The sequence below is a fragment of the Lonchura striata genome, chromosome Z, assembly GCF_050655825.1.
Source record: "Lonchura striata isolate lonStrDom1 chromosome Z, ASM5065582v1, whole genome shotgun sequence".
Classification (NCBI taxonomy): domain Eukaryota; kingdom Metazoa; phylum Chordata; class Aves; order Passeriformes; family Estrildidae; genus Lonchura; species Lonchura striata.
The window spans coordinates 20225604-20240140 of NC_140740.1; the positions used below are offsets into that span (position 1 = coordinate 20225604).

The following is a 14537-nucleotide window of genomic DNA, read 5'->3' on the forward strand; positions in this document are numbered from 1 at the left end:
AAGACAAAGCTCTGGGGAGACCTTAGAGCAGCACCCAGTTCCAGTAAAAAAAAAGGGTCTGGAAGAGAGTAGAGGGTCTTTTGAGAAGGTCATGGAGTGATTGGACAAGGGAGAATGGATTCAAACAGAAAGGAGGTTATTAGGAAGAAATTATTCACTGTGAGTTTGGTGAGGCACTGGCACAGATTGCCCAGAGAAGCTGTGGCTGCCCTATCCCTACAAGTGTTCAAGCCCTGGTTGGATGGGGCTCTGAACAACCTGGTCTACTGGGAAGTATTCCTGCCCATGGCAGCGGGGTTGGAATTACATGAGCTTTGAGGTCCCTTACAACACAGTCACCCTTCTGTGATTCTGTAAATTGCCAGTATTCTCTAGTAAAACTGATGGTAGACTTCAGCTTTAGGTACTGCCTGCTTTTTGGACTTCAAAGGACAAAAAGTTCATTCAAGACAAATTGAATGGATGGATATTCACCATACTCACACTGGATGAGGCAAAGGGTTTTCTTCTATACTGGACAGGAAAAGAAAATGTAATATAGAATTGTACAGAAACACATGTAGCAGCGATGTCTCAGATAAGGCAGCAACATTGTGTCTCAGATTTAGAGGGTTGTTTTAGAGGTCTGGACTGTGGCAATTCTACTTATTTGGGAATCTGAAAATAAATGGAGTAAAGGAGACCTATTTTTAAAATGTTTTTTTACACCACCATCATGTGAAAAATAAAAATAAAAAAATAAAAATAATAATAAAAAAACCCCTTTTTTCTTTTTACCCTAGAAATCTAATGAAAGATTTTTCAACAACAGGAGACTTAAATTTTTTGCCCTGTTAGAGTCTTTAAAAAATGCCTAATTTGTAACAGTGTTGATCACCAGTGCACCAGTCAGGGTCCCATGAGAAAATTGCTTTATAAACAGTGCATCTATCTGAGTTTTTTCCCTAGATGATTTTCTTTGCTTGAGCTCACTTGGGGCTTTACATGAACTTCACTTTTGAAAATAGGACTTCTCATTTTGGGATCAAAATTAGAGAAACTTGTCCACAGTTATATTTTTACCTGTGCAGATCCCTGAATGCACCTGTAAGCAAAGAAAGATAACAGTAAAAAGAATTTTAGAAAGTCAAGTCCCTTAATTAACAATGCCAGAAATTTTCAACTGAAAAAACAGGTGGTAAGAATCTTGTTATTCCATCAGACCTGAGACTAGGGAAAATTCTGAATTTCTGATTGTTAATCTTTTGCTAAAACCTGTCAGTATCACCTTAATTAAAATGGATTTTCCTTTGGTAAAACTTTTCATGTCAGAATTATACAGACTTACAATTCTGACATGAAAACTACTTCTTGGTGAGTGTTAATGAGGTGCCTCCATTTGCTTTAATGAGGTACAATGCACAGCTTCATTTATACATGAGAAGAGAAACAGGAAGATTTTTGAGCTGGTTTTTGCTCTGTAATCCAAGAAAAATGTACAGAGTCTGCTACTCACCATTAATAGGATGACATAAAGAGTTGGCAGCATTTTTCTGCCTAATGCCCTAATCTCATGTGGCTACATTTGAAAAGTAGAAAATCATTGTCATCTCATATAGATCCTTACAATGCACCGTATGTATCTAGTGAATGAGCATCAAACTGACCCTGTGGGTGTATGCTGCACATCCTGCCAGTCCATTGATTTTGAGGCTACACTGAAAACAAAAGGCTGACTTGGAGAAAGGGTCATGAACTCACATTTAAGGGTATAATTTTGCACAAGTCAGAATAGAGGAGAGACAAAACGGTCCACCAGATAATAGCCTGCAGTATGGGGAATGCTAATTATAATTTTGGACAGCTACAGGGTCATGCTCTTTCCACTACACTGTAATTATGTACCAGGAAGAACAGCACACAAGAGGTTAACTTATTTCATTTGCTTTTTATTATGCTTGGGAATTTCATGCATATGCAAGGCAAAATTCCATAATAATTATATTGTTGGTTATCATTAATGGCTGCTTGTTATGAAGTGCAATATTCCTACCTTTTAAAATTCAGCAGGATTCTAGACAGGCCTTTCCACTGTTAGGATCTTGGCCAATAAATTACTCAACAGGGTGCACAGGGTGGCTGGAGCAATATAGTAGCATCACCCTTGGAAACTGTGGAACAGTATTGGTAACCACAGGAGCAAGGGGCACTTCTTCACAAGGATGCCTTTCACTGGCACAGACGGTCAACCAAAGGACAAAACAAAATGTTTCAGGCTAGATATAGTGTTGAGGCGCGGCATGCGCTCCTCGCCGCGGCACTCCGAGCCGTGCTGGGCGGTGAGGGAAGAGAACGGGCGGCCGCTTTCCCCCGCAAGCTCTGCAGTTTCAGTTCGTGGCGCGCAGGGACAGACGAAGGCGACACGGGACTTGGGGGGGGAACGAGATGGTTTTATTCCATGAGCCCCAAGACCCCGGCGGGCGGGGGGGCAAAGGTTTTATACAGAACTCAGGAGGACGGGTGTAGGAACAGTAACCAATGAGGGAATAGCAGGGGAGGAGTTTAGGGCAGAACTAACATCTGGAAGCTGAGGAGGGGGCTAGAATGAATGACAGGGAAGGTTCTAGGGAAAGGGGCAGGGAAAGGGGGGTTGGGGGGGGAAACAGATATTAAACAAATATCAAATGAAAGAAAAACACACCACCGCATCTCCCTCTTTTACTTTACAAAAAGAAGGAGAATTTTGTGGTTTAAGCAAATTAATAAAACATGTAAATAATATAAAATCATATGATAACATTGTAAATTACTTAAAGGACATGAAAGACACATTATTGCATTTATAGGGCAGGAAGAGTAGTAACAGCTTAAATTAGACACAAGACTGCACAAAACTTGCTGTTTTGCTGTTCTGAGTAACAATTTAAAATAATGTAAATAATGTAAATAATTGAAATAGAATGAAATAATTGACAGAAATTAAACTAAAAAATTTAATTAGAATGATTAAAATTATAACTATCTAATTTGAATAAAATAATTAAATGGAATTATTGGAATTAAATATAATAAAAGATCAACTAAATATAACTAATAAATTTTTAAATTTCGCAGCAATGCAGCAAGCCTGAAGCGATATAGTAGCTGAGTGATTCCTGTAGTAATAATGGTTAAACACAGCCTTTAAGTCAAAAAATATCAGAAAAGACTGAATTAATTATAATTATAACAAAACAACTTAATATAAAATCAAATTGTAACATTACATATTATTAAAAAAACATAAATTGAAAGACATTAAAAAATGATAAACTAATTGTGATTATAACATATGAAACATATAAAAACTTCATCTGGAGTATATAAAATTGTCTTAAATGAGAGTCTAAATTAAGGGTACAAAGCACAGCAGGATTTGTGACTTCATCTGATTTAGAATTTGCTGCGTCGCGGCGTTTGCGATGTTCAGCTTCTTAAATTTTTAAAGCAGAGTTAGCGGATAACGGCGCTTGTCTTAAAGCAGAGTCAGCAGATAGCGATGTGGTTTGTTCAATTTGAATGTCCGTTTGAGAGGTGGGCATAATATCTTAAGTATTAATTAACTGGGATGATCTTTTTTTCTATAAAATATAACTCAACAAACAGATTATTCAAAAATAATCAAAAGCAAAAAGAGGAATTCGTAGTTAAATAAAAAGGAGTATTGGGTAGGGTACATTAAGGAATAGGATAGGGGAATCAGACAATCACTTAATTAGTGATTGCCATGATTAACAGGGGGTATCGGTAAGGGGTGGACCGGGGCGCCGCCATTTCAGGGGGAAGACAAAATGACGGATCCTCAGTCCCGGGTTTCGGCTCCATTTCCTCGGGAGAAGATCCCTCCCGACCCTCCCCCCGGAGGACGAGCCCGAAGAAGGATGGGGGAATATCCAACCCCGCCTCCCCACAATAGGGACTAGCCTCGTGCAGGGACGGTGCAGGGCTATTGGGGGAGAGATGGGACTGGCGGGAAGCCAGGGGCGGAAAAGAAGGGTCAAGGCGGGAAATGGGTCCCGAGCGGCGTGGCCAGCGCCATCTTGGGAGGGGGTGCTAGATACACTGCACTTGGCCTGAGCAGTGTCCGGCGGGGCACTTGGGGCGGCTCGGCCACAGCAATCCCCAAGGGAGGATAGGAAAGGGTTTTAGGAAAGTCCGAGGGGATGGGGGCATAGGGAGCTTCACAGAAGCAAAAAGGGGAAATTTATAGGAGGGGGGGGGGGCCGCCCGACGCAGCTGGATGTCGGCGCAATGCGTGGGTGTAAAGGGCCCCTTTTAACAACTCTCCTATAGCTAACGTGTCGTCTTCTTAGCTGATCCCTACTGGTGTCTTTTCTACCCCCTCCGTCCAGCCCAGAATGGGGAGGGGAGGATAGAGAAGACAACTTTTTCGAGGAGAAGAAAAAGCGATCTAATCTAGGTCCCCACAGAAGACTAGGCGAAGGATAGCATTCAGTGCTAGCTTCCCCCAGAAAAAGAAAACCCACCCGCTTGCCAGGGACATGCACGGCTACAGCCCCAGTCTGGGCACAGACGGGGGTTAAAACGCGAGAAAAAAAAAGTGGCAGACCCAGCCGTCCGTCGGGGCGACCCCCACCCCGTGTAGCCCACCTTACCTTGCAGGCTCGGACGGAGATGGCTTGAATCTTCTCCTCGACTCGATGGAAAAGTCGCGCTAAAAACTGGGGATGTTCCTTCCCGGTTTTGGCCCTTCCGGAAGCCTGGGTGTTCCCGTTAAACTAAGACTCGTCCCCGAAGCCTTGGTTTCGGCCACTATCAGCCTCCGGTGGTCTCGCTGCAGATGCTGACCGAGGAACGAACCTCTTCTCGGTCAGTCCCTCTTCAGGCTCCCCCGAGCCGCTGCCAAAACCGCTCTCTGTGTCCTCGGGTAAGTCTGCCCGCCAAAAAGCTCTGCAGCCCGGCTGCCCGTGCAGCGCGGCTGCTCCCGGGCGGGAAGATGGCGAGAACAAAGAGGTCCCGGAGCCTCAATCTTTTTCGCTCGGCGCTCAGCTCCTCTTAGCATCCGGCAGAGCTTTTACGGCCGTAGATGTTCCTCTTCCCTCCTTCTTCTTCTGTGAGGCGGGCGCCCCCACAAATTTGCCCGTTTTTTTTTACAAGACGAAGGAGGGAACCATCCTCTGCTACCATATGTTGAGGCGCGGCATGCGCTCCTCGCCGCGGCACTCCGAGCCGTGCTGGGCGGTGAGGGAAGAGAACGGGCGGCCGCTTTCCCCCGCAAGCTCTGCAGTTTCAGTTCGTGGCGCGCAGGGACAGACGAAGGCGACACGGGACTTGGGGGGGGAACGAGATGGTTTTATTCCATGAGCCCCAAGACCCCGGCGGGCGGGGGGGCAAAGGTTTTATACAGAACTCAGGAGGACGGGTGTAGGAACAGTAACCAATGAGGGAATAGCAGGGGAGGAGTTTAGGGCAGAACTAACATCTGGAAGCTGAGGAGGGGGCTAGAATGAATGACAGGGAAGGTTCTAGGGAAAGGGGCAGGGAAAGGGGGGTTGGGGGGGGAAACAGATATTAAACAAATATCAAATGAAAGAAAAACACACCACCGCAATATAGATTTCAAACAGAGCAGATATTTGGCAAGCAAAAATCATACATATAAAGCTGACTTTGAAAAAATGTCATGCAAAAATAAAAAGCATCCACTGTTACCACAGGAATCTGAATACATCATATAGAACTTTATTAGCTGGGTCTCATTTCAACAGGAAAAACAAGCTGGAGAGAATCAAACCTCTGGGAACAGAAGGATTTCACTTCTATGCTGACTTTTTCTCACTGACCATTTAGTTCTTGCTGACTGCATTTCTGGGAGGATTTCCTAGGCAGAGGATATCTTCCTCAGTAGCTAGCTAATATCAGATCTCATTGCAATCCAACCTGAGACATTTCAAGTGACTCTATGTTTGAGATGTTAGTGGAACTCTCTATACTCTTTGTAGTTAATTCTATATACTCCATCAGCATGCCAGGTTATGGGAAAAAAACATTTAGTTTTTTTTGTTGGGGTCAGTTCTCTGAAGGAACTGAGAGGTGTGATTTTGCTTTGCCTTCTTCTTTTTGGGTGAGTCCCTATGCACACTGTGAATTTTATATAAAAGCAAACCAAGATCCTTTTGCAGGAAAGCATCCTGTCTTGCACAGACCTCTTCTGGAATAGATTTTCCCACCAGGGGTTCTTGTGTTGTAAATATCCTTCTTGTAACATGTAAGAACATGTTCGCTACTACCTAATGGAAACAGTCCCACCTGAGGCAAGTGCCTTAGAGCAGTTTCTGCAATCTCCTCACAGTAGGTGCATAAAACAGAGGGATACAAAAGCTCACAGCTGAGTGCTTTTGGCTTTCTAGCCTAATGGACCCCTAACTCTTTGCAGCTGGAGTGATAAGACATGAGGACTGTCATCAGAGTGTGTCCAGGACATAACTTGAATTAATGCTTCTGGATCTTAAGGCTGTCTGCACCAGCCTTGCTTCAAAATGCATCACCTGTACACTTAGTATATTTTCAAAGATGTCTGACAGTGTTTGAGCTGCCAGTTCAATATTATCAACGTGCATAACAGCAGAAGCAGTCCTGAATAACCTGCACATACCCTTCATGTGCACCACACACTCCCTTATAGATATGTGCCTATGTAATATTTACATCCTTAATATACCTCAATATAGTCAAGGGCAACTTTCATGCAGTTAAAAATGAAATTGCTGCTATCAAAAAAGATGTGCAGTCACGCCTTAAAAATTGAGAAGATTATCTCTGAAAAGCCTTTTCAAAAATTCTCTACTCTGTTATTAAGATCCTAAGAAAAAAGCTCTTGAAAAATGGGATAATTTTCTGAATGTAAAGGACAATATAAAAAGATGTTGTTTATAAAGGTTTTAGACTAAACCAGGTTCTCTATTATTAAGCAACAGCTCATGTTGTATGCTAGAGACTCTACATGCTTTTATGACACTTATACATATTAGTTGTCCAATTTTATCAAAGTTGTTAATAATGTAGTGATTACAAGCATTGGGGTCTGAATAATATTTTCCTTTCCAAGGATTTTTTGACAGATATAGCATCTCATCATTAATTATATTTCTCATCACAGACTCAACTCAATATTCACATGGAAGATCAAATCACTGTTATTTTGTCTTGTCACTATTTTTCCATGTAGATTGTTAACCTATTGTTTTTATCACATTTTACAGTAGTTGTTGCATTCATAGCATAACTGTTAGTCCAATTCATTATACAGACTAACATTTTGGAGGAGAATTTGAAAAGAAAACCTCTTTATGAAATCACACATATTAATGTGATTCTGCCTCCCATTTTTTTCTTTAGTGCTTCCTGATATCCTGAGAATACGACCTTACTTTTTAATTCAAATTTTTCAGAGTTTTACACTCATCAAAGAGCTTTGAGAAGCCCTACTTCAGCTGGTGCCAGATTTAAGGATCAGAGAGGAAAGGACTATGTTCTTACAACTGAAATCCAAAATTCACAAGAGGGGAAAAAATTTACTGTGTCCTTGATTTTTTTTTTTATTTGGAGCTCACACCCATTAACAGAGAGCCTCATGGAAGGAAGAGGATAACTACTGATATTCTAGAATATACACACTTTTTCTTATTTCTTTTTTATTTCTTTTTTTTTTTTTTCTATATAGGCAGAGAAGCTAAGGTATTCAGATTCTATAGGCTTTGGCTGATGACAAATGTTCATAAAGCAGGACTATTTATTTTTTCTCCCAAAGCACCTAATTACATAAAAGCACCATGTGACCTTGGTATAAAGCCATCAGACTCAGTCCATCTCATGCTGCCACAGCAAAAATTGTATGAAGTTGTGTGGTTATTACTTGTATCACATTGACATCTGGAAATATTAAGATTGTTAGAAACAGCAGGAAGCCAAGGAAGTGTTAAGGATGGAAATAGATGGGAAAGAAAAAAGATAGAAAAAAACCCTTCAATGATAGGAAGCACAGTTGTTGAGAAATGAAATTAATTCCCAACAGAACACAAGGAATATTTCATAAAGCTCTTTTGAACTTCACTGTGCTGGTCTTTTCAAAGAAAAGAACAAATAAACCTAAATTTCTTGATTTTTCATCCCAAGTATCTTAAACTGATCTAGGATATATTTCATATAAGGTTGTACACTTAAATTGGCTGGTGTAGTAAACTGAGCTATGCTGATGGAGATGTCTGCACATCTTGGGTCTAGCACAACAGGACACTGGCATACACATTTCACAAGATGTAGTAAAGATGTTTTAGACAATGGTGTAGTTTTACAAAAACTCAAGGGAAGCACTGCATATCTGTAATTTGGAAGCATGCCAGCAAAGTGAGCTTAGATGACTGAAGCCTCATATTTAAAAATTAAGATTTATCCAGTTGTAAGAGTTGAATTGGCACTTACTCTTAGTCTGCTCCTGCTATGGAAATCAATTGGATTTTGCCCTGTCATATTAAACAAAACAGAAATGACCCCTGAGACTTCATATTGAAATATGGCAATCACCTATAGAAATGGAATAATTGTATTAACGACTGGCCAGGTAATTAGTTTTGAAAATCAGTTTCAAAAATGTTGAAAAACACAAAAGTCAAACCATTCTGTGCACTCATCCAAAGCAAAGAATTCTAGATGTACATACAAAAGATTTTGTATATGGATCTTAATCTATAAATGTTTGATTTGGATCAAAATTTTACTTAGCTTTAAAGAAAAAAACCAAAAAAACCCAAAAAACAAAAACAAAACCACCTTCTGAGTGATTAAAAGGACCAGTGAAGATTTTTAAAGTATAGCAAATGCTGTAAAAAATGCCAGGAAATAATGAGTTACCATTCCATCTGGAAAAAAAACAAAACAATAAACAAGAAATCAAATCAAGAGTTGTTTGATCTATATGTAAACATTAAGTAAGTTCTGCTTCAGAGGAAAAGTAAAAAACAAACTTAGTGGAAAAAAAGGGGTTTTTTTTGAGAAATCTATTAATGATAATTAGGAACTCGTTACCACCTCTCATAAATTATGATGATGATCTTTTAGTTCCCTAGAAACATTATTAGAGCATCTCTCCTGTGAAGCGGTTGTTCCGCTGGGAGAAGAGAAGGCTCCTGAGAGACATTGAAATACCTTCAAGTGCCTAAAGGGGCTACAACACAGCTGGAGAGGAAATTTTGATGGGAGAAATGGCTGCAAGCTAAAAAAGGACAGGTTTATGTCAGCTATTAGGGACAAATTCATTATTGAGAGCATAGTGAGCCACTGGCAGAGGTAGCCCAGATAAATTGTGGATGTTTCATCCTTGTAAGTGCTCAAGGCCAGGTTGGATGGTGCTCTGACCAACCTGGTATAGTGGAAGGTGCTCCTGCCCATGGCAGGGAAGTTGGAAATGAGATAATCTTTAATGTCACTTCCAATTCAAACCATTCTGTGATTTTTGATTCAACAATAGACCTAAATTCTTGCCAAAAGAAGAAAACACTTCTTTCTGAGCCATACAAAGTTGTAAAAGAGGTTTTTTACTTGTCATTCACAAAGACATAATTCTTAATATTAACAAGCTGTAACTTGTGCATGTGTGTTTCATTGGCTTGTTCCAGTCAAGCTGTCAACATTTGTCTCAGCAAAATGCTGTTTGGTTCAAATAACAATAAGGAAACAACTATGAAGATTTTTTTTTAAAGTTGAGATTCTTGTTCAGCATCTGTACACCTTTTCTCAAGTCTGTTTCTCAGGAAAGGCCAGAGGCTGGCCTAAAACATAACCAAATAATTCTTCAGAAAGAAATTAAGTGTTGAATTTACCAAGGAGATGCTTATTGCAAAATGCTATCTTTGGTCTCTGGTTGTAAAAGCAGTTAGGCTGGCAGATGCTTGATGCTTCTGACCACTCCAGTTGCTCCTCTATCCTAAGCAGCAAGCCATAAGGGAATTGCTGGCAGGGGTGATAGAATCAGCACTTCTGCAGGTCATTTTGGTTCCATGTGTCCAAAATGAGAGCAACGTGCTCAACATGGCCATTTCTGGCTATGTGTATGGAGCTGCTGAACTCTGAGCAGTCCCTTCTGTGGAGATTGTGCCAGCCCCCAGCGGGCTACTGCAAGCCTTTGGTGAGTTAGCCAGCCTCATATTCCTGTGATAAGACATATTTTCTGCATCACTTATTAAAGAAAAAAGAGGTATATCTGTGTTGCTGTGGAACAGGACCTCCTCCCTATCTCAGGTGCAAGTATTGCTGTCATGAACTGCAATGATTTAGGATAGTTGCTGGTCTCTGCAATGCCAGCCACTGGCCAGCATGTCATGGCACCAGACAACTCCCTAAAAATATGATTCATCACCTATACCAGCTATATGGCCCAAAGATTTTGCCTTTGTTTTTGCCCATGTCTTCCCCAGGTCAGATATCAGGACACCCACAAGATAACAAGGAAGACAACATCTACCTCTTAGTCTGAAGCTAAAATAACATGGAGATCTTGTTCTAGTAATTATTATGAGTTTTAGAAGTTTCAACACTGTCCTAATCTTTGCTGTGCAAGGCAGTGCTGTCTGTCCCATGCAAAACTTACAAAAATTACTTATTGTCTTTCTAAGGGTCTAAAAAAACAGTCAAGTTTAGGGTCTCCTGCTGTCCTGATGCCACACTCTACACTTTTGGATGCAGTTATGTCAAGCTGAAGAGCAACATACTAAAGTAGCTTCAGAGATCAGTTTTGGTAGGGTATTTTATTATTGCTGAACTATAACCTTTGGTAATATGCGAAGGCACTATTTCCTGATCCAGCATCCATAAAGGTGTGTTTCACACGTGTTGCCATCTGCATATACAGAAAGCAGCATTTTTCTTCACTTCCCCATGGAAAGTGGAGATACCTGAAACCTCCAGGATGTAGGCTCTAAACACATTCTATCGGAGCCAGATATGTCTGTGGGACCAGAGCTGTACCTCCACCCACTGTAGATTTGCAAGCAGCTTACTCTTCTACACCTACTGTGCTCTGGAACAGCTTCCTAGTTTATTTTCCTGTGTGTGCATTAACAAGGCTCCCCCAGTTCCCTCCTGTGGAGTTGCGTTATGTATATGTTTTATTATCCCTGTATTATGTATTGGTTCATTCCTTTGTACCCCCATGTGCAATTTGGTTTATCCCCAGTTTTCCCGCCTGGTCCTCCCTTCCCGCCTCTCCAGTGGCTGTCCATCGCCCTGGAAGGGGCGCAGTCTTTCCCTTTACCCCTCCCAGGTGCCTTGTCTGTCACTCGGTGCCCCTTCCCATCCATCCAGAAGCTTCTACTCAGGGCACCGGGTGATTGGGCGAGGGCCTGGGGCTCCCCCCATATCCTTCCCCCATTGGACCCCACCATATCCCCCCATCCCGGAGCCACCCCCTATCCCTATCCCCATTGGTCGTTGGATACCCCTCCCTTACAGTTTATAAGCCAGTGCAAGCACCTTGTGCTTGTTCCTGTTGGCTGGCACCGTTCTAGGATATTTGGCTCCGTTGGGCTACAATAAACTTGGACTTAGCCCCCAGCAGGATCCGCTCTTCATTTACCACCGCGAGGCTTGCCAGCGCTGCCCGGAACCCACAAAGGCACTCTCCAAACCCCAGCAGGGAGCGGCGGAGGGTGCCTCCATCGCCCGCCCTCGCCCCAGGATGAGAGCTAGCCGGGGCTGAGACAAAGGGAACCGGGGCGGGAGTGCGGCACCCTCCCAGTCTCCTGCACCTTCTGGGTGACTGTTTTTATACAGTCCAGGAACTGCCTCTGTGTTTGATTTCCCCGCAGTTGAGGAATATAGCTATTTGACTTGGTTATGTAAAGAAAAAAATTGAAAAGGAAGATTTTATTCTGAATTACTCTCCTACCAGCCCCAGGTGAGAGCTTCGTTTCTTGCATGCCACACTTCTGAGCTTCACTCCTGCAGTCGCAATAGACATGTTCAGCAGTCTCCAGGAGACAGTTCAGAAAGCAAGGTCCTGGGTCTGGTGTTGCCTTTGTGGCACAGATAACCTTTGCAGTGTTTCCTTCTTTGCCAGCCACAAGTGGGATGCTTGCAAGTACAGCCTGGATCTGGGATATGCCTTACTGAGCCTGGCACTCAGTATTTCATATTGGTGCAGAATCAGAATTTTGGGGTTCTAATTGGTCAGGACAAATAAGTTAGTACGTTGTGCATATCCTGCAAACTCTTCAAGTTGTGTTAATGATCAGACAGTAATGAAAGACACTGTCAGTGTTCTGATTTGGTGTTTTCTAAGAGGAAAATTTAAAAATTCCACAGCATTGGACCAAGAGGAAAGTAATGAATTATTTTGTCTGTGAAGAAAGAAACTTTATAAATATGATACATAGGTAATAAAGCAGTGGATATTACAATAACTTCATTTTACAGAACTGTTTGTGCATATTCTATTGCCTCTCTGCCCATATTGCCTCACTCAAATCAATCAGTTAGCTTATGAAATGTGGACTTTGAAAGCCCAGTATTAAAACTGCATCCCATGCCAAACAAAGCAAAAGTCTTTCCACTTTGGAATTAGCTACATTCTGTGATCAACTGAATCTGTTTTCTGATGAAAATTAATGTAGAATTCAGATCAATGAAGTGTATGTGTGAAGAGAAAGAAAGTAGGTGACTAAAAATGTGAATGGGTAACCTTCAGTTTCCATATCTGCACATCACAGTAAATTAAAAAAAAAACCAGCTTGTAGTATTTCCAGTAGAAATGGAAAACTGTGACTGTACAGTCTACAGTGAGCTTGAATCATAAAAAACAAATGGAATATCCTGTAGATTTTCTACAGATCTGTTCTATGCACATGTTCAAATTACCTTTAACAAAGGCAATGAATCGCTGTTGCTGTCATAAAAAATCTCTGTGTGCTGTACTAACGTGCTGCTAATGAAAAGTAGCATGAAAAGCAGACATTCAGATTACATGAACTTCAGTACATAGATCTGGTTGTTCACCTGTATCATTTTATTTTTTCTCATTGATTTTTAAAGAGAAGCAGGTGTGCGGTGGTAGTGACTAATTCATGATGCAAAAACAAGAAGTTGTGTGGGTTGCTGTTTCTGTGATATCTCTTCCCCACCCTCTGAGCTCTACCACAGTTTGGCAGAGATTCAGCTCCTATATGATAGCTAATATAGGTCCTATAGTAAAGAGATGATTAAGTAAGGTGAGAAGACAAAAAAGCAGGGACACTAACTTCCTGTGGAGCTCCATTACTGAACTGCTCCCAGGAACTCCATTAGCCTGGAAAGAAAAGAGCAAAAGAGTAATGACAGGCTGCTAAATGCTCAGTACATGGCCAGTAAGTGCTACCCACAAGGATGTCCAAGTAACTCATTTCTACATTATGTTCTGCCCATGAGGTACATCTTTTCCTGCTAATTCTCAGGTACATTGGGAGAAAAATGTTCTGGGAGTAGTTCAGGGAATGATTAATTTTGTTTCAGATTGAGGCATGCTTCCTCCAGCTTCATCCAGCTGAAATTCATGTTGGCATCCTGTTAGCGAATTGTTAGAGGCTTGAGTAAGCACAAATGCAGATTGCGCTTATCATGTTCTTGTCACGAGCTGATGTGGTCCAAGGAAATGTATATCAGAAGTACAGAATGAGCAACTTCCTTTAATAGATTGTACATAAAAAGAAATTGCTCTTTTCTGGCATTTTTTTCTTGTCCTGGGGCAGCGGTGAGATTGGCATCCCATTAACCTGAGATTATGAAAACATGACCTACAATCCCAATAGAGTCCTTTATTAATCTATTTTTTTTTAAGCAGCTGTTTGTTTCCAAAACCTTGTCAGAGGAAGGGTGAGGAAAGCTGCAGAGCCTGTGATGCTCTGAGTAGACAGGTCAGACATTTCTTTTCATGATCATACTTGTAGTTTGTGGCTGAGGTTTTCCAGACTGCTTGCTCTGGACTTCATCTTGCAAATTTCCCAGAGAGTTAGCAAGGTCAATTGCAGTGGTTGTTTTAAAACTCGTGTCTTACTACACCTGTGAGTGGGAAGGTGGCTGCAACCCCACTACACAGCTGGTATTTCTCTTTACAGAATGAGCTACAATGCTGTCACTATGAGTGCCTATATAATATACCTCTCCTTTCTGTTGTTCAACATTTTCTTTTTCTTGAGAACATATTTCATCTTCCCACACCTACGCTGGCAATGCTAGTAACTCGGAAAGGGACATTACCTTTCATATTTCAAAAGCTTTCCCATTGTACAGACATTTAAAAGTCCTGAAAGTATTAAAGTTATATATAAGGGAAATTCTAGTAACATTATTAATGCCTGTCATTTTAAAGATAAAAGCATTTCCTCAGTCTCCTTGTGATCTGATGGATTAACTGGCATATAAAATTAGTACCTTTCAGTCTTTGAAACCAGGTAACATCTTACTGACCTCATTCTCCCCAGATCAACATACAGCCCCATGAAGGTGTGAATATTTTACAGGAGCCTGATTCT

General features: G+C 41.4%; 1 long non-coding RNA gene across 1 annotated transcript; it reads right to left on the reverse strand.

Annotated features, from left to right (window-relative positions):
- Positions 1–2265: 2265 nt before the first annotated feature.
- LOC146763678 (uncharacterized) lies at positions 2266–6661 on the reverse strand. Its single transcript, XR_014951235.1, has 2 exons — positions 4635–6661; positions 2266–2407 (listed from the first exon to the last, which is right to left on the reverse strand). It is a non-coding gene; the product is annotated as an uncharacterized LOC146763678 (long non-coding RNA).
- Between the last annotated feature and the right edge of the window lie 7876 nt (positions 6662–14537).